This window comes from Ambystoma mexicanum, chromosome 1p, assembly GCF_040938575.1.
Source record: "Ambystoma mexicanum isolate Mex_15411 chromosome 1p, UKY_AmexF1_1, whole genome shotgun sequence".
Taxonomy (NCBI): domain Eukaryota; kingdom Metazoa; phylum Chordata; class Amphibia; order Caudata; family Ambystomatidae; genus Ambystoma; species Ambystoma mexicanum.
The window spans coordinates 1,506,994,568-1,507,014,945 of record NC_090921.1 but is presented as its reverse complement, the minus strand read 5'-3'; the positions used below and the strand labels follow the sequence as shown (position 1 = coordinate 1,507,014,945).

The window sequence follows — 20,378 nt, the reverse complement described above, 5'->3', positions numbered from 1 at the left end:
GGCAGAATCCGGCCATCCGGTTTCTTGCGCTAATCTTTGAAAAGTGGAAATATAAGTTTGTACATCCGATGACCCTTGTCTGGTATCCAATAGATGCTCATATGAAGAGTATTGTACTTCAGGCCTCTCAAACCGGCCACGGAACAGTTGTACAAACTGACCGTAGTCATTTAGAACAGGATCTGCGCTTGTCACAAGTGGGGTGGACCATGCTAGGGCATTCCCCACCATGTTGGATATTAGAAAGCCGACCTTAACATGGTCCTGCTCAAAAGCTTTAGATCGGAATCTAAAATATACCAAACAAGCATCCAAATATTCTTTAATGTTTTTCGGGTTCCCATCGAACTTGCCACAAGATAGCAGTAACGAGGGGAGATCACCTCGGGTATCTTCCCTCTGGAGCAACTGTTGCCTTAAGGCAGTATTGTCAGCTCTAAGAGTCGCATTATCTGTCTTTAGGGTCTGTACTTCCACATTAATCCCTTGTATGGCATTTACCAACTCTTGATATTGTTCAAGACTGGCCATGCTTAGGCGTTGCAAACTCTCAGGTTTGACAGTAAACAAAGATTCACCCACTGACTTCACCTCCTCCTCCGTCTCCTCACCTGTGGATTCGTCGCAGGATGAATCTTCTGAGGGGATTTGTCTTCTTTCACGCCAAGAGTCGTTAGGCTTTTCTTTGTTGGGTTTAGGATGAGCTCCTCTGGAAGCCACACTGCCTAATGACAAGAAGTCGGCAGTAGGAGCTCCCAGGGAGACCACCCCACTTCAGGGAAAAAGCACAGCTGAAAAAACCCTGATGTTGTTCTTTGTTCCAAGATGGTGTAATTCGGAATGAGGAAACTCCAAGTCCCAGAATGCACTGGAAGTAGCAGGGTGATGCACAGGAGGGTACAGCAAGGTAATATTGAAGGACCGGGAGGAACGGAAACTCAAGAACAAATGGAAGAAAAACTGGGAGTGGGAAGAAATACAGGTAACGGGACAAGCGGCAACAAAACGGCCAGAAAAAACAGAATGAAGCGTCACAGAAGGAGAAGGGGAAAAACAAGCCCAGAAGGTGACGCTTTGGAGGGGCAGCAAAGGAAAACACTGCGGAGGAAGGCACAGGCGAAAACACTCGAACAGCGCTTAGACCCAACCGGAAGAGCAGGGTTGCAACGCGCCGAGTGAAAGAATCGACGCATATTTAAACGCGTCATCGCGCACATCGCGAAGTCGGCCGCAACACTGGAACGTTACGCCGACATCGCGATGATCGCGAGTAGCCCATCTCCTTCTCCAATGCTCCCACAGTCTCCATGGAGTCCGGATCGTGACACCACTACACAAGATTAAGACAACAAGTGGTAGTACAATTTCACCTTTGGTACAAGCCTGTACTACACAGTTTAAGTGGTAGCGATGGCTGAGCAGCCCGATTTATCTCAAGAGTATATGAGCAGTAATAGAGGTTACACCAAGGACTACAATTACTGTGACTCAAGCAAACAATGATAAGGTTTCTGGTTAAAAAATATAAATACATTTATTTTTGAACCATCTGTTCACAAAACACTTCACTTCTATTAAATAAAACCACACTGTAAATATACTACACACAACCAATTCCTCTTGTTCAAGCAAATTCAAAGTAAGTACAATAGGATTTGACAGAACGGTGTTGTGAAACAAAGACGTTACCGGGGATTAATACGCGATCACTTTTTGACAGTAATGACAGTTCGGTATTACGAAAGAAACGCATACCCGCGGGAAGAAATGTAACCGCAGTCAAACACACTTAGTACCAAGAATTAAAACAAGGGAATAGGGATAAAAATCATAGACAATACTTTTGTCAAGGCAAGAGAATCAGAGAACTTGTTCTAAGAGTTAGATAAAAGTCAATAGGCCTGCGCCAGTGTCAAATGGGGCAGGGGGCTCTTTTGTCGAGGATCACACAGTGAAAACAGTTTGAGATTTATGTTGCCAGGAGTACTTAGATATTGTCAAAGGGAGGCAAAAGTTATAAGAGGGAAGAAAGAAGGGACAAGCCTTCCTGAAGGAAAAGGGTTCACCCAGATTCCTCAAGGTCAGACGGAGAGAACGACCAAATGGACACAGTACCTTATTCGGTTGAAGAAAGCTAGTGCTACGGGAGTTGTTCCTGGTAGTTCCTGCAGACTCACGGTTCCGGAAGCTTCAGTCGTGGAGACAAGGACGACGTCTGGAGAGATCTGCACTACCCAGGGATGAGGCCAGCAGCAGCAAAGCAACAGTGAATAAAAAAAACACGCCTTTAAAACAGGAGAGGGCTCTTCTGATGGCTCTCCGGACCACTACAGCTCTGTGCAGTGAATTCGACCCAGAAGAGGATTCTCTGGCTGTAGAAGGTGAGCTGATTAATCCCACCAGGCTCAAGGGAAGAAGGGTAGATAGCTCAGGACTGCAGCAGGGCTTCACCGGGATCCAGGAGTTTCAGCAGCCGTCTTCTTCCCCGCTTCTCTTCGGTTCTTGTAGTTCCAGTGGCGACTCTGACTTCCAGCGCAAGAGTCCTGCCTTTTATGCCAAAATCCCCCATTCACACAGCCTGGCTGTCAATCACCCAACAGGGCGGTTGTCCGGCCCGGACAACCACCTCAGCCAAGGAACACAAAGTGCGACTTGGGTCTCCAAGGAGACCCTGTGCACGGGGTGACTACACCCCTCCCTCACATTCAGCCCACCTAGACACCCAGATGCCAAGGGAGGGCTTCTTTGTAGAAGCCCGCCAAAGGACGGCGTACAAGGAAACCAAACCTGGTTTGGCGCGAAAAGCAAACAACAAGAAAGACTTTAACAAAAAGAAATGGCGACTAAACCCAACCGGAGCCAAAATAAAACACATATGTTCAAGCGGGTTTTATCTTTGAGGCTACTATAATAGCCTAAAACATTACCACGTTATAAAATATAACCACGGTAGAAAAGTTGGGGTAGATACCACTGCCACCAGCCAAGTCTTAATGTTAAGATAGCAACACAAAGCTCCAGGAGGCACAGACAAAAAGGGGTAAGAGTTAACCCTTTCCAATACTCCATGTAAGATGGTGTGTACTGGGTCTGTGGTAAAAATGACTATATAAAGTTAATGGCAATTTTACATGTTTCTGGGGACAGTAGGCATCCCCAGAAATGGAGTTCACAAGGGACGTCTAAAAGACATCCCTGTGTCACTGCACTGAAGGTGCTGTGTGACACATAAGTAAAAAGATGATGCATAGGGAGTTGGTGAGACTCCATAGCCCATGAGCACAAAAAGTACAACACACACAAAAATACACTGTAAGAGTGGGGAAAAGGCCCAGACTCTTACCAAGTGGAAAAAATAAACCCCAGAAATCCAGCAAAGCTGCTGAGGGACTCAATAGGTAAGGGAAATTACCCATAAAATGAGAATTCTCCCTAACATCATCTGTAACAGAAAGTGAAGGAGGAACTATGCAAACTTGAGGCAGGAATAATTAAGAGGGTGGAAATCCTAATACCTGGGTATCCCCTTTAGTGGTAGCGTGCAAGCCCAAGCAGCCAGACCAGGTGAGGATATGCATCAGCATGCGCCTACCCAACAAGGCGATAAAGTAAGAAAGGCATCCCACACCCACTCTGCATGATCTCCTGGTTGACAACCAAGGAGCAGGCATTTCTTAAAGTTAGACCTCAACCACAGTACCAACAGATTACACTGCACAAAGACTCCTGCTGGTTAAAGACAACCTACACTGCTACAATTGGTTACGTTTTGGCATCTCCTCTGCGCAGAGGTATTTCAAAATATCATAATATGCAGCATTGTCGGCATCCCTGCGATGATTAATGTCAGAAATGACATTCTGATTTGTGCAAAAACCTGTCAGAGCACAATCTCTGGCTACACACATTACTACAATGGCTGAAAAACCTGACCCTCAAGCTCAACCGAAGCAAATGTGAATTCAATTGGAAAGCTTTTTTGGGCTCGTTTTTTCAGAAGAATATCTCCACAAACCTTCAAAAGCTCAGCTATATCAAACCCCTTGCCCCCACCACCCAAAAAAAGTCTGAAACACTGAGCTTCCTGGGCATAGTTAAATACTGTAGGTTTATCCTGAAACTCGTCATCTCCAACCCTCTGAGATGGCTGACATCAACGGAGCATTGGAAATGGGGTAAACCACAGGTCGTAGCATTTCAAACAACCAAGGAAGCCTTAAACGGCAGATACCACTATGGCATTTTGAAACCTAGAGGCGGCATATGGAACTCATTGTTGATGCTGTTACGGTATTGGCACAGTACTAACCTAGTTTACACAGAGGGTGACCTTTCACCAACAGCTTATGCAAGCAGAGCGCTGGCTGCCCCGGAAACAAGATACTGCCAAATTGAGAATTAAGCCATTTCTGTGGTGTGGGGGTGCCGCATTTTCTAACTATAGCTCTATGGGCCGCAGTTCAAAGCACTGACAGATCACAAATCAATAATCCCAATATTTACTAGCTCCACACTATGCCAGTCCCTGGGAATAAAAAAATAAATGCAACTCCAGGAATTAGAGTTCGATATTAAATATCACCCCAGAGCACCAAGGCCAGCAGATTTTCTGGCATCCTAACACCGAGGAGCAACTCAAAAGGAAGCAAAAATGACAGAACATCTGGAACATCATGGTGGCCTGACCAGTGTCCCAAACGCCTTATCAATATGGGAAATCCAAAAAGCAACAAATGAGCTGTCCATGCTGATGAGGAGCCTGAATTGTGATCCCAGCAGCTCTGTCCACCCATTTGTTCCATCTGGCACTTGCGGAGAACCAAGGCCAAAGCCAGAGGATGAACCATGTTAGGCAGAATCACATGCAGTACCCTTTGGGAACCAAAAAAAATAAAGAGGTAAAGGGAGATTCAGGCCTCAACCCGACAATCCCTCAAAGAGGTTCAATAACCTTTGGAAACAGACAAGGGGCCTCATTACACGGATGGCGGTGGACCAAGGTGCTATTAGCACCTTGGTCCATGCCGGTAAAATACTGGCACCGCCTTGGTGGAAAGGGGAATTACCACCCTATTCCAAGGTTGGTGGGGCGGTAATTCCCCCTTCCCCCATTGCCCTTCCCCATTCCCATGTTTGCCCCATAGGGCTCTATGGGAATGGGGAAGGCGCTAATTACGGTACCGCAAATTGCGGTACCGTAATTAGCTCCCTGGTCCCTTTGCGGGTTGGTTTTTAACGCCTGCAAAAAGCAGGCGTTAAATTTCCCAACCCGCAAAGGGACCTCGTAGTAAGGCGGTAAGGATTTACTAGTACCGGTAAAATACTGGTACCGGTAAACCTTTACCGCCTACCGTGTAATGAGGCCCAAACAGTGTCGGGAGGCCTTAAGTTCCACTGCATAAGTGTACCACACTAAACCAAAAACCAGAGACTCAACTGCTTCAATCAACCATATGAAGCCAAATTTATACAAAAAAATATTAATTTATTAGTATCACAAAAATATGCAACAAATTTAACATTGCACACACTTGAAATCGAATTCACTCTCGATCTCTATGAGGTCATTGACATCTCTTAATTCATTGGCTAAAAAAGGGATGCACAGTGTACATACATTTTCATCTGTATATAGAGCAAACAGAAAATACAATTTCAGGGGCTATCAAAGTACAGCCCTCACAGTAATTAGTGTATATAAAGTGTCATGTGTCATACATTGTCACCATTCAATTGCATCAACACTCTAGACTCACTGAAACTCATTCACTCATCATCATTCTTTCATTCCAACATGTTTCTTTCCGAAAGTGTATAAAGAGTTGACCGGAAATTCATCAGGGAACTGTCTGCCAATTCTATCAATGCACTGTGTTTCATAAAATTAATACACAAAGCAAACCAATTGTTGCAGCATTGAACTCTACGTTGCACAATTAACATGAGAATTATGTCTAGGGGCCTCATTACACGGTAGGCGGTGAGCCATGCCGCTATTAGCGCCATGGCTCATGCCGGTAAAATACCGGCACCGCCTTGGTGGAAAGGGGATTTACCGCCCCATTCCAAGGTTGGAGGGGCGGTAAATTCCCCTTCCACCATTGCCCTTCCCCATTCCCATTTCTGCCCCATAGGGCTCTATGGGAATGGGGAAGGCGCTAATTACCTAATCCCCCAACCCGCAAAGGGACCTCGTAGTAAGGCGGTAAGGATTTACCGGTACCGGTATTTTACCGGTACCGGTAAATCCTTACCGCCATCCGTGTAATGAGGCCCTATGTTTCTTAAGTAGTACTCATAGAGTCAGTGTTGGAAATAGTGGTATCTCTCAAGGTTCTGTTTCTGGTTGGTGGTCATGGAGATACAGGTTCTCTAACAAGATGGTTCACCGGCAGTGATGGTGGCAGGCACCACAGTGATGTGTTATTTAGAGAGTGTGTGGTTCACAACGGCAGTCCTTTAAGGGCCTAAAGAGGTAGCCTTGATAAAAGAAGTATATCTACAAGTCCAGTGATATTCTGGCTGGATTTGCAAACGTGCACAGACTAGCATATAGTGTTTCATTAAAGATATCTTCACAAGTAATTGAACTAGACATCACCATACACTTACAGGGCTGCACGTGGTTAGTGACTCAAATGTTCAGTTTTCTGTGCCGGAGTCGACCATTATGCAAATATATATTCGGAATCTGTCATGGTTGTCAATTTCCACGGCATCAGTTGTCAATTTTGTTTCCAAACCTGTTGTCTGTCTGTAAAGCATAAAAGTATATCACTGGCTCCGTGAGTTATAATCGTGATTAAGTAAAAAAAACTAGTCAATTCATTGCTTCAATCCTAGTATACGGTGCCACATTGCCCTCTGTACCACTTAAACTAAGGTGGATATGCAGCCACAGTATTTAAATCGAGCTAAAACAGGTAGAGCAAAAGAACATCATACCCGTTTATAATTCCCAGCGTGGGCTTCCTTATCTTCAAAAATGGTTATTCGGGATGTAAGGTTCCCGGAGAGTTGGGCCCGCGTTTATTGACGGTAGGCGCGGTTTCCAAATGCCTGTAAACTTCATCCACTGTTAAACCTAGCAGCAAAGGGCAAGTGCATGTAAATTCAATTGTTTCTAAACAACGTTGTATACCCGTTGTCGTTACCATTTCCTGCACCCCCGTATTAGAGAAACATAGATGGAATACAGTGTGAAGATTATACGTCAGTCAGATAGATGTACCTGGTTTGTACTGTCCTTCTTTGTGTCTGCAATGGGGTACCACGCGGTGTCTGTGTGGGACGAGGACAACGTTTTTCCACTGAAGTACAGAAAGCAGGTCACAGTTACCAGTGTTCGCATAGCATGCTAGTCCGTACCGCAACTCTTGCTATTATTGCCATACACGGTAATGCTGTAAAAGATGTGCAGAACGCAGCGTTATAAAGCTGTGTTCCTTTCTTGTACACCGAGGTATATAAGCCAAGCTAGTTTACAGGGTTCGGATTGTTATACAGACGCGACACGCACTTAGGTCATTCGAGCTCCCACAGGTTATCTAGAAGCAGCGATCTATCGTGCTCTGAGAGTCGTGTCATGTGACCGTTCGTCTGTTGCATCTGGCGTGCATTCTGGTTGGTTCAGCATCATAGGTCCTCGTTAGAAACACTAGTGTGTATCAGGACGTTAAAGATATAGGCACCTCATCACGAGTTGGGCGGTAACGCCGGCGCTATTAGCGCCAGTGCTAATAGCCCTACCGCCAAACCCCTGGCGCTATTAGCGCCAGATCACGGGTTTGGCGGAAGGGTTATTGCCCATTCCCCATTGGGCCCATTCAAGAATTCCTCATTCCCCATTGGGCCCAATGGGGAAAATTCGCGCTATTACCGTCGGCGGATTTCCCGCCAGCGGTAATCGTGCCGAAAATCATCAATTTTGCTGCAGATTTCCCCCCAGCTCAGAGCTGGGGGGAAATCCACCAAATCCATGATCTGGCGGACCCTTAAATGCGGCGGTAATAGCGACACCGCTGTATCACGAGTTGGGCGGTAACGCCAGGGGTATTACCACCGGTAGTATTAGCCTTACCGCCAAACCCCCCGGCGCTATTAGCGCCAGATCACGGGTTTGGTGGTAATGGAATTCCCCATTCCCCACTGAGCCCATTCAGGAATGCCCCATTCGCCATTGGGCTCAATGCAGAATTTTTGCACATTTACCGCCAGCGGATTTCCCGCCGGCGGTAATAGCACGAATTTTGGGCGGATTTCCCCCCAGCTCAGAGCTAGGGAGAAATCCGCCGAAGCCCTGATTTGGCAGACCCTTAAATCCGGCGGTAATAGCGCAACCGCCGGATTTAAGGGTTACCGCCAAACTTGTGATGAGGCCCATAGTATCCTTCTATTTGCTGCTCGAAGGGTATATCGTTCGAGGAAAAAGGAAAGGGGTACCCCTTAATTGCTATTGCTCTGATCGAATCGCAGTGTGCCTGTTTGAACAAAGGAAAAAGTAGCACTCTAAATGTAACAAGTATACTTTATCCTCACCCCTGTACACCAGTGTTAGGCAGAATCACATGCAGTACCATTTGGGAACATTACATGCAATTAAGACTACAAGTGTAAGCACAATTTCACCTTTGGTACAAGCCTGTACTACACAGTAAAGTGGTAGCGATGGCTAAGCAGCCAGACTTATCTCAAGAGTTTAAGTGAGCAGTAGAACAAGTTACACAAAGGACCAACTAATAAAGTGATTCAAACAAACACTTAATCAATGTTTCTTAGTAAAAGAATATACATTTATTTACTCAGTCATTTAGAAAACATTACACTAGCAAGAGCAGCTCAATATCACACACTAATAAACCACAAATACACAACCGGTAAGCAAATGAACAAGTTGAGCTCCCCTGAAGTGGGAGCAAAATGGCACTTCAGATATAAAGGGGTAAAAAGACAAGGTTATAAGAACAGACAGCCAAAATACATTCGTAGGCAGGGCAAAGGGTTCCAGTTAGCTACAACAAGCAATTCTTCTCAATAGACCTGGGCCAAAGTCAATGGTTCAGAGTTTTTGAATATAATAGCACAGTCCTGGTAGATAACGTTTAAGTCTTTGCCACAGAGTTTAGAAGAGTTTGGGTAGGCGAAAAGTTTGACGAATGTTTAGGGAAGGACAAGCCTTCGAAGTTGAGAAAGTTTCCACAAACTCTCGCAATGGCCGAAAAGATTTCAGGACCGCGTTTGCACAGTACCTTGGTATTGAAGAAGAGCTGTAGCTGAGGCAGTTGTTCCTGGCAGTTTGAGCAGATCTCGCTGTTCCTGAGCTTCAGTCATGGGGACAAGAAGGAGGATGTCGGTAAGGTTCCTGCACTGCCCAGGGATGACGCCAAAAGCTTTGCAAGACGTCGGTTTAAGGTGTGAGTGCCTTCAAGTCCACGAGCTGGTTTCCTTCCCTCTGGCTATCCGGTTTTCAACAGCACTCTGATGAAAATTCGACCAGATGGGGACGGTGTCCAGGTGCTTGCGTGTTGGTTGTTCCCACCAAACTCAAGGGAAGAAGTTAACCTTGGAGGGCTTCTCTGTCGATTGGAGTTTCAGGCAATTCGGACCTGCAGCAGGGCTTCACCGATCATCCAGGAGTTGCAGCAGTCCTCTTCCTTCAGCTCGTCTTCGGTTCATTTGTTCCAGTGATCTACTCTGCTTTCCAAGTCCCAGAGACCTGCTTTTAAACAGTTTTCCCCCATTCATTCCAGTCTGGCTGTCACTCACACAGCAGGGTGGTTGTCCTTGCCGGACAGCCAGCTGGCCAATCACGCCAGAGTGCATTCAGTTCTCCTAGGAGACTAAACACAGGGAGTTTCGGGCACCTGCCTCACATACTGTCCACCACAGTCACTCAGGCGCCAGAGGAGGGCTTCAGCACTGAAACCCGCCAAAGGCCAACGAACATAGAGACCAAACCTGGTTTGGTGCGCAGAGACAAAAAAAAAAGAAGAACCTTTCCAAAAAGAAATGGTGTCCAGGCGGTTTATGAGTTGGTTGTTCCCACCAAACTCAAGGGAAGAAGTTAACCTTGAAGGGCTTCTCGGTCGATGGAGGTTCAGGCAATTCGGACCTGCAGCAGGGCTTCACCGGTGGACCAGGAGTTGCAGCAGTCGTCTTCCTTCAGCTCATCTTTGGTTCTTTCGTTGCAGTGGTCAACTCTGCTTTCCAAGTCCCAGAGACCTGCTTTTAAACAGTTTACCCCCATTCATTCCAGCCTGGCTGTCACTCACACAGCAGGGTGGCTGTTTAGCCGGACAGCCAGCCAGCCAATCACGCCAGAGTGCATTCAGGTCTCCTAGGAGACTAAGCAAAGGGACTTTCGGGCACCTCCCCTCACATCCTGTCCACCCCAGACACTCAGGTGCTAGAGGAGGGCTTCAGCACTGGAGCCCGCCAAAGGCCAATGAACAAAGGGACCAAACACAAGAAGGACCTTTCGTAAAAGAAATGGCAAAAAAAAGATGACCGGAGTCTGTTTTTACAGATAGGTCTTGGGCGCCAAATTGAAAAACATGGCTGACCCGATTTTTAACTACCGTTCTAAGCGTTCGGGAAAAATCATGGTAGTTGATCTAAACCACTGCCATCAGCCATTTTAAGTAGGAAACGGTAACATTTGACTGTTGTATGAGTGTTTTGACTCAGAGGGAAGCTAGGGAACCCCTCTAGCACTCTATAGTAAGATAGTGTGTGCTGGGTCAGCAAATTTAAAGACACTGGTAAAGTCAATTTAACTTTACATGCTCTGGGAGATGGTATTCAGTCCCAGAGAAGGTATTTAAACCTTTGGGAGTCTGAAAGACACCTCTGCCACTGCACTGAAGGTGCTGTGTGACACACAGAAAAAGATGATGCCCGTGGAGTTGTTTTAAAACTCCATAACCAAAGAACACAAAAGTAAAACACACACAAAATACATGGAAGAGTGGGAAAAAAAGGCTCTCATTCTTCCCAGGTAAAAAATAAAATCCTAGAAATCCAGCAAAGTTGCTGGGGGTGTCAAAAGGTAAGGGAAATTAGCACATATTCAGCATTCTCCCTAACAATCGTCCCCCCGGACTAAGGGACAGGAAGATTTAATCCACTCCTGGATGAATCTCCTTACTCCAGTCGGTCAAACATCCTGGAGAGACCATCAGTATTTTGGTGGCAACAACCTGACCTGTGTTCAATGGTGAAATCAAACCCTTGCGGGCTGACTGATCATCTCAATAGTTATGGGTTTTCCCCTTTCATTTGCATCAACCACCTCAAGGGTTGGTGGTCAGTCTGAATCACAAAAGTAGATCCATACAAGAATGGCCTAAACTTCTTCAGTGACCACACAATAGCAAAGCACTCGTGCTCAATGGTTGCCCACCTTGCTTCGGGTTCCTTCAGCTGCCTACTGATGAAGCAAATGGGGTGCTCCCTACCTTTCTTATCCAGTTGACTAAGGACTGCACCTATGCCTGTATTTGAAGCATCTGTCTGCACAATGAAGGTTTGGTTATAGTCAGCAGCTCTTAGGACTGGAGCTTGACAAAGGGCTTTCTTTAGGCCTTCAAATGCTTGAGTGCACTCCTCATTCCACCTGACCTTTTTAGGGAATTTGGGAGAGGAGATCACATTCAAGGGAGAAGCTATGGTCCCATAGTTCTCAATGAAGTTCCTATAGTACCCAGTGAAGCCTAGGAAGGCTCTCACTGGGGTTTGAGTAGTAGGTGTGGCCCAGTTTTGTACAGCTTGTATTTTACTAGGTAACAGCCTGATTTCACCTCCTCCTACTTCATGTCCAAGGTAGACCACTTTACTCTGACCAATTTGAAATTTACTAGCCTTTATGGTCAGATTGGCCTGCTCAAGAGCCTGCAAAACGTATCCTAAGTGGTCAACATGTTCTTTCCAAGTAGGGCTGAACACTGCAATGTCATCCAAGTATGACATGCAGAAGTCCTCCATCCCATTTAGAACTTGAATAACCATCCTTTGGAGTGTAGCAGGTGCATTCTTTAATCCAAAAGGCATTACCTTAAACTGGCAGAGGCCTGCTGGGGTTGATAATACAGTTTTCTCCTTGGCATGGTCTGTCAGTGCTATTTGCCAATAGCCTGAAGTGAGATCAAATGTGCTGAGGTACTTGGCTGCACCAAGTTTGTCCACCAGTTCATCTGTTCTTGGTAAAGGGAGGGCATTAGTCTTGGTGACTGCATTAAGAGATCTATAATCTACAAAGAATCTCAACTCCTAGGATCCTGCCTTTGGTACTAGAACAACTGGACTAGACCATGGACTGGTAGAGGGCTCTATTACCTCGAGATCAAGCATCTTGTTGACCTCCTCCTTTATGTGGGATCTTACATGATCTGACACCCTGTAACCTCTGCTTTTAACAGGTAGTCACCCGTTTGAATATCATGCTGGCCCCAAAGGGTCAAGCCTGGTGATAGTGGAAACAGGGAGGCAAACTGATTTAACAGAAACATGCACTCCTCCTGTTGTTCAGGTGTCAAATTAGAAGAGAGATTAACTCCTTATATTTTCTCATCTAAAGACTGGCCTCTGAGTTTGTCAGGTAGAGGTTCACTCTCCTCCTCCTCTTGGGCTGAAGCTGTCTTGAGACATAAGCTTTTAGACGGTTGGTGTGAAAGACTCTGAGAGCCTCCTTAGGATTGCCTAAGTCCACCAGATAGTTGACATCTCCAAGTTTACCCACAACCTTGAAGGGTCCTATCCATTTTTCCTGTAAGGCCCTCTGCCTTGTAGGTACCATAACTAGAATTAGCTGGTCTTGAGATAACTCAAACATGTTGGCCTTACGGTCATGCCAATGCTTCACCAGAGCCTGACCTGCTTTCAAGTTATCTGATGCTTCTGCCATCATGTGTGACATTCTCCTTCGGAGACCTATCACATAGTCAGTGACTCTCACTGGCTTGGGAGAAGGAGCACTCTCCAACCCCTCATTAATTAGGGCCAAGGGGCCTCTAACTGGATGACCATAAAGAAGTTCAAAGGGACTAAATCCTACTCCCCCCTGAGGGATTTCTCTATAAGCAAATGGAAGGCATGGCAGTAGAAGGTCCGACTTTCTTCTAAGGGGTTCCTCTAAAGCACCCATCATGCTCTTCAGTGTACTGTTCAACCTCTCTACCAATCAATTTGTCTGAGGTTGGTAGGCAGTTGAGAACTTGTAAGCTACTCCACAGTTTTTCCACATGGCCTACATGTAGTGGAACATAAAATTGGATCCCATGTCAGAGAAAACTCCCTCAGGAAAACCTACCCTGGTAAAAAATACCAAGTAGTGCCTTAGCCACAGCCTGAGCTGTAACAGTTCTCATAGGCATGGCTTCAGGATACCTAGTAGCATGGTCTACTACAAGCACGATAAACCTGTTTCCTGAAAATGTTGAAGGGTCTAAAGGACCAACAATGTTGATTCCTACACTCTAAAAAAGGGACTCCCACCACTGGGAGAGGCACCAAGGGTGCCACATTCTTGGCTCCACTCTAGCCAGAGGTTTGGCAAGTGTGACAGCTCCTACCAAACTTATCTACATCAGACCCCAATTTAGGCCAGTAGAAATATAAAGAGAGCCTTTCCTTGGTCTTCTTCAAACTTAAGTGACCAGCCAAAGGTATCTCATGGGCTAACTGTATGAACTGGAGTCTGCTTTCAAGAGGCACTATAAGTCTTCTGTAGTCCCCTGGGATAGACTCAGTTGGTTGAATGTAGAAGAGGCCATCTTCCCAGTACAACCTATGCTTCCCTGGCTCTTGCCCATCGAGCTGGGAAGCTGCTTGTTGGCGAAGACCTTCAAGAGTAGGACACTCTCTTTGACCTCTGCTGAAGTCTGCCCTACAGGGTCCACCTTCTGCCAGTAAAGACTGCAGCTCAGGATGGTCTGCAGGATCCAGATCTCCAACAGGAGCAAGGTCCTCTTCCAGCTCTGATTTCTCAGCAGCTGATTCAACCACACAAGGTTGTTCCACACACTCAGCCTCAGCTGGTGGAGAGATCACGGGTGTGATTTTGGACAGTCCCCTAGGGATGTCCTTGTTGGTAGCACAGGAGTGCTAGCTGGTTTCTTCCTGGAGGTTGTAGGTTTCCCCTTCTCCTCCTTCTTCTTAGAAATTGCAGTTAGTAAGTCCTGTGGACTGTGATTTATATTTTCTTCTATAATCTCCTCTTGAGAGCTCCTTAAGGTACTCTCTCTGGCCTTCCTAGTCTGCTCCTGTTTCCTTTTGCTGGAAGGCCTGGGGGTGCTTGCTATAACTCCAAGAGTCTTTAAGTCATTCCCCAACAGGACTCTCCCAGGTACCTCACTCTGCAAACTTACAGGTATTTTGACGGTCATGTCATTGCACTGGATGAGAGCTGGTAACTGGGGAAGCATTTGGACAGGGCCTCCAGCAAGCTTAGTTAGGAATTTGGGTGCCTTAGCAACATCCTCAACCTTAAAAAAATTATTCATCAACTACAGTTATGCTGGCGCCAGTGTTTCTGATGGCAGGGGTCTCCTGACCATGCACAAAAACACTGTCTTTGTAATACTCTTTAGTATTGTCTGGAATGGAATTGTAGACATCTAAGTTCTGCTATTCCCACAGACCCAGGGGCACTAAAGAAACACTGGCTGAGACTTTCATGGGTTCCTCAGCCAGTAAGTGAAAGTTTCCACTTGCCATTGGTACTTCTTCCTCTGGGGAGAAGGCTAAGGAGACAGTGGGAACCCTGAAGGTTTACCCTTGCATCTGGGATCCCCTTTCACATGGTCAGTTGACCCACAAGCATAACATTTTCAAATGTCTTTATGAATGGGGGTTTGGTCTGACCTCCTTCTGGTTTAGCACCAGGAGGTACACTAGACTGATTCGGGTTCCCTTGTGGCTTACCCTTGTTATGTTTGGGGTCCTCTTTTGGATTGGAGGTATTAGAATTCACTTTGTTATCTTTCTTGTGCTGCTTTACCTCATCCTTTTTCTGAGTTTCCCCAGAATCTTTGTGAGTAGCCCTGTTGGCAACTCACAAGTCAACAGCCCTTGCTAACGTCTTTGGATCAATTTCCTTAGAGTCAGCCAAGTGCTGTTTCAGCTCAGGAGAGCAGGCATCATAAATAGATTCCAACATAAACAGATGTCTCATAACTTCATAAGTGTCAACTCTGTAACCCTTAACCCAACCATCTAAGTTTTTCAAACATTCACACACCCAGGTAGCCCAATGGGTACCATCATGCTTTTTGAGGGTTCTAAACCTCTTAAGATACTGGGAAGGGGTCGTCCCAAACCTAGCTATCAAAGCTAGTTTCACACTTTCATACTCCATTCTATCCACTTCTCCCATCTCCATTACATTATCAGGTGCAACTGGGGGTGGCCTAGAAAAGATCCAAGGAATCAACTGATTCCCTGTAATTTTCTGAATCCCATGGTTATATTTAAAAGTTGTACAGCCAATCCAGAATATCAACCTTAACCTCATAAGTACTTTCTGCATCTTTGGGCATGTGAGGCCTCTTAGGACTGAAAACCTATAAGACACTGGGAGAGAACCATTCTCAAGAGACAACTTTTTCATTTCAAGTGCATGATTCAACTCCATTTCTCTGAGCTTTAGTTCTTAATGCTTACTTTCAGTTTGGGCTTGGATTCCTTTGAATTCCAACTCAAGTCTCATCCTTTCAAGAGAGACACATTCAGGACTTAGTGTTGGACCTTGGGGTCCCTGTGGCCAAAGGTTGTGGCCTATGAGCAGGTAGAGGTAAAACAGGACCTACATTTTGAGACTCTTCTGCCTCATCTAACTCATCAATAACATTTGAGTTGGACTCTGAAACATTATCATCCTCATTATCATTTTGCACATTTGCTGCAGGTGTAGGTATTTCAGACCCACTCCTCAGACTTTGGTATTCTAACAACTTTTCTATCAATTCAACCTTTTTGCCTTTTACAGTGAGATTCATAGCTTTACACATTTCTCTCAATTGATCAACTGTTAAAGTGACTGGGGTCTCCTGTCTGTAGCTATCAATATCAGGCATGATAAAACAATTGCTTCTCTAGTGGTGCTTAGCGTTGTGAGGGTTATTTGAACAAAGGTAAGAGCAGCACTCTCAATGTAACAACTATACTTTATCCTCAACACCGTAGACCAGTGTTAGGCAGAATCATATGCAGTACCCTTTGGGAACACTACACACAATTAAGAGTACAAGTGTAAGTACAATTTCACCTTTGGTACACGCCTGTACTACACAGTAATGTGGTTGCAGTGGCTGAGCAGCCTGACTTATCTGAAGAGTAAAGTGAGCAGTACAAGGGGTTACACAAAGGGTTAGCAATCACAGTGGTTCAAACACTTACTCGAGGTTTCTTGGTAAAAGAATATACATTTATTTACACAGTCAGTTGGAAAACATTCCACTAGTAATAGCAGCTCAATATCACAGTCTAGTATACTACAATACACAACCAATCCGTTTCTAAACAAGTTCAGCTCCCCTGAAGTGGGAGCAAAATGGCACTTCAGTTACTTTAAAAAGGGGTAAAAAGACAAGGTTAAAAGAATTAAAAGCACAAATACTTTCAGAGGTAGGGCAAATAGTTTCAGTCCACCACAACCCAGCACTTCAATTCAGTAGGCCTGTGCCAAAGTCAATGGTTCAGAGTCTTGGATAGGATCGCATAGTTCTGGTAGTAAACGGTTAAGTCTTTGCCACTGTTTTTAGAAGTAGTTGGGCAGACGGAAAATTATATGTCAGTTTAGGGAAGGACAAGCCTTCAAGGTTGGGAAAGTTTCACAAACTTTCACTGCGGCAGAGAAGATTTCTTGACCGCACTTGCACAGTACCTTGTAAGTGAAGAAAAGCTGTAGCTGAGGCATTTGTTCCTGGCAGTTCCTGCAGATCTCGCTGTTCCTGAGCTTCAGTCGTGAGGACAAGAAGGAGGACATCAGGAGGTTCCTGCACTGCCAAGGGAAGAGGCCACAAGCTTGGCAAAATGTCAGACACAAACTGGTATCCTTCTCACTGGCTATCTGGTTTTCAACAGCACTTTGAAGGAAATTCGACCAGTATAGAGACGGTGTACAGGTGACTTGCGAGTTGGTTATTCCCACCAAACTCAATGGAAGAAGTCGTCCTTGAAGGGCTTCTCTGTCGAGGGAGTTTCAGTCAATTCGGACCTGCAGCAGGGCTTCACCGGTGGACCAGGAGTTGCAGCAGTCGTCTTCCTTCAGCTTGTCTTCGGTTCTCTCGTTCCAGTGGTCGACTCTGCTTTCCAAGTCCCAGAGGCCTGCTTTTCAACAGTTTTCCCCCATTCTTTCCAGCCTGGCTGTCACTCACCCAGCAGGGTGGCTGTCCTTGCCGGACAGCCAGCCGGCCAATCAGGCCAGAGTGCATTCAGGTCTCCCAGGAGACTAAGCACAGGGAGTTTTCGGGCACCTCCCTCACATCCTGTCCAACCCAGACACTCAGGTGCCAGAGGAGGGCTTCAACACTGAAACCCGCCAAAGGCCAACGAACAAAGGGACCAAACCTGGTTTGGCGCGCAGAGTTAAACACAAGAAGGACCTTTCCTAAAAGAAACGGCGAAACAAGATGACCAGAGTCTGTTTTTATAGATAGGTCTTGGGCGCCATATTGAAAAACATGGCTGCCCTGATTTTTAGCTACCGGTGTTCGGGGTCTGGAAAAATCGTGGTAGTTTGTTCTAAAGCACTGCCATCAGCCATTTCAAGAAGGAAAGGATAACATTTGACTGTTACATTAATGTTTAGACTCAGGGGATTCTAGGCAACCCCTCTAGCACTCTATAGAAAGATAGTGTGTGCTGGGTCTGTAAATTTAAAATGACGAGTAAAGTCAATTCAACTTTACATGCTCTGGGAGACAGTAGTCAGTCCCAGAGAAGGTATTTAAACCTTGGGAAGTCTGAGAGACATCCCTGTGCCACTTAAAACTCCATATCCAAAGAACACAAAAGTAAAACACACATTAAAATACATTAAAGAGTGGGAAAAAATGCTCACACTCTTTCCAGGTAAAGCTTTAAATCCTAGAAATCCAGCAAAGTTGCTGGGGGTCTCAAAAGGTAAGGGTAATTAGCACATTCTTGAGAATTCTCCTTAACACCCTGCACTTTTGCACTCTACCGTACACAGCAGGCAGCATTTACAATGGATTGCCATGGGATCCCTATGGAGATAAAAGGTGGCAGACCCCATAGGGATTCCCTGCATTTGCGCCGACATGAACATGTATGGCGGAGAGGGAGGGAGGCGGTGGAAATGGAAGTTCCGTGCACCCCTCCTCTCTGTCATACAAATGAATGAAAAGGAGGCGTGACCTAAGAAACATGAATAAAAGCCTTATACAAGGCTTTTACGCATGTTTCTTACATTACACCTCTCGTGAAAATTAAAGTTTATATTGTATGCTAATTGCTAATTGCATGCAAAGGACCACCAATGCTTACACTTACCTGTTGCTGGTACCTTGCATGCAGTTTTAAGCACTCACAAAGTATAGTGCAATTGTGAAGAGTAAATGAAGGCAACATTTGAAGATACTTTTATGATTTGAGTTTATTCACCACTCATTCTAAAATGACTCACATGTGTGCGGGGTCAGTAATGCAAGGTGGACAAATGCTTATAGTTTTCTCAAGATCAGACATTTTATTAAAGTGCTTGCCCTACTCTATCAGGGAATTCCCTACCTATTCTAAAGGCTAAGGCTAAGCTAAGTAAGCTAAGGGAACAACTCCTAACATGGATAATCTGGCCCTCATACTAAACAACAAAACATTCAAAGATAATCATAAAACAACATAAGGTAGTGAACAATAATTGAACAGTGACTTTCACCTGCCATGGATAAATCCCTTCCACAGGGATTCAAAGTATCCTGCCAGCAAACACACAGAGCCCTCCAGTAGCCCGCCAAAGACTTCTGCTTTCCCGGCCACTGGAAATCCTTATAAAAATGTTCCTGGCCTCTCAGGCCAGGAAGAAGGCTAAAGAACAAGATGGCAAAAGGACAAGCGAAAAATCTTGTGGCACGGCCTTGTTTGACCAGTGGCCACAGTTAGTAGCCAAACGCGGTAAACACAGTAAGGCTAAAATGAAAATTCCCAAAAAGTGGTAAAAAGTCACTGCTGCCATCATCTTATCATGTTAGCACACCTAGAGCAAAACAAAAATGTACCCCATTGTACTGCAGGGTAAGCTGCGTTGAATTGAATTAAATTGCACAATGATTGTACATGTACACAAACATTGTACAATGATATCAAGTTACCACAAGTGATACGAAAGTAACCAAAAGTAGTAACACAGTAACACGACTAAGAGAAACAATGTTTCCCAGTATTGACAGTCTGAAGGACCTGACCGTTTCCCCATGACATATGAGCAAATGTCAGTGCTGTGAAGCTTAAAGCTTCACTGCACTGTAAAAAGTACAGGTCAGATTAAAAAATAAAAGCAAAAAGTTTGGGGACTCCATAAAGATGGAAGGAAAGGTGCAGTAAAGAGAACTCTTTCCTAACACCATGTTATGTTATTGGTGGTCTGTGGAATCCCTTAAATATGATGTCATAGCTGTGACTTTCTGTCTTATACCTGTATCTATGTGTACTGGCATTTTTTCTGTTGCCCATCTGATTCCACTCATGGGTCGCACCTCAGGAGGTTTTTCATAGGACGTGTGTACCTTGGGCAGAAAGTAAATTGTTGTCATAATAGGTTCTGGAAAATTAAGAAACTCTTTCTTTTCTGTAAAAAGACCCTGTCTATACCACTTGAGGATGAGCTCGTGCATGTGTGATGCCCCTTACATACTGGGATAAGAGGATAGTTTAGTGGGAATTACCCATTTCAATGTAGTCCTTAAGGTTCATGATGATTATATTGCCCCCTTTACCTGCCTCTTTATTAGCGTCTGAAACAAGGTTATGCAGTGCTTCAGGTTCTTCTGGCTTTTAATTACTGGGGGAATGTTTTCGATAACTCCTTGGTTTATCGATTAACTTGTGTATTTCTAACGTAACAGCTTTATGAAATGTATCTATGATACTGTCTTTTAGTTTCGGTTGAACACATTTAGATTGAGGCTTACATTCTGGCCTTTCTAAATTCCTAAGTGCAATATTAAGATCCTCCAAGATCACTTGTTAGCTAGCCTCATGGTTATCCTCCAGTGAGGGGAGCAAATGTGTATTCTGCATGTCTGACATAGTAAGTTCACTAATGGGAGCAATTTCCTCCATTTGCTCGTCTTGCTGGTTTTTGTTTAAAAACGTTTCTTTCAATTTAAGTTTTCTAATAAACTTAAATAAGTACATTTGAA

General features: G+C 45.1%; 1 protein-coding gene and 1 long non-coding RNA gene across 2 annotated transcripts in view; one reads left to right on the top strand and one right to left on the bottom strand.

The window, feature by feature from the left end:
- Nucleotides 1-20,378, top strand: part of ARHGAP30 (Rho GTPase activating protein 30) — a 2,240,907-nt gene that overhangs the window by 2,194,230 nt on the left and 26,299 nt on the right. The window lies entirely within an intron of this gene.
- On the bottom strand, nt 6,268-7,570 carry LOC138456846 (uncharacterized). The gene is made up of 3 exons (XR_011262142.1): nt 7,232-7,570; nt 6,946-7,084; nt 6,268-6,754 (listed from the first exon to the last, which is right to left on the bottom strand). It is a non-coding gene; the product is annotated as an uncharacterized lncRNA (long non-coding RNA).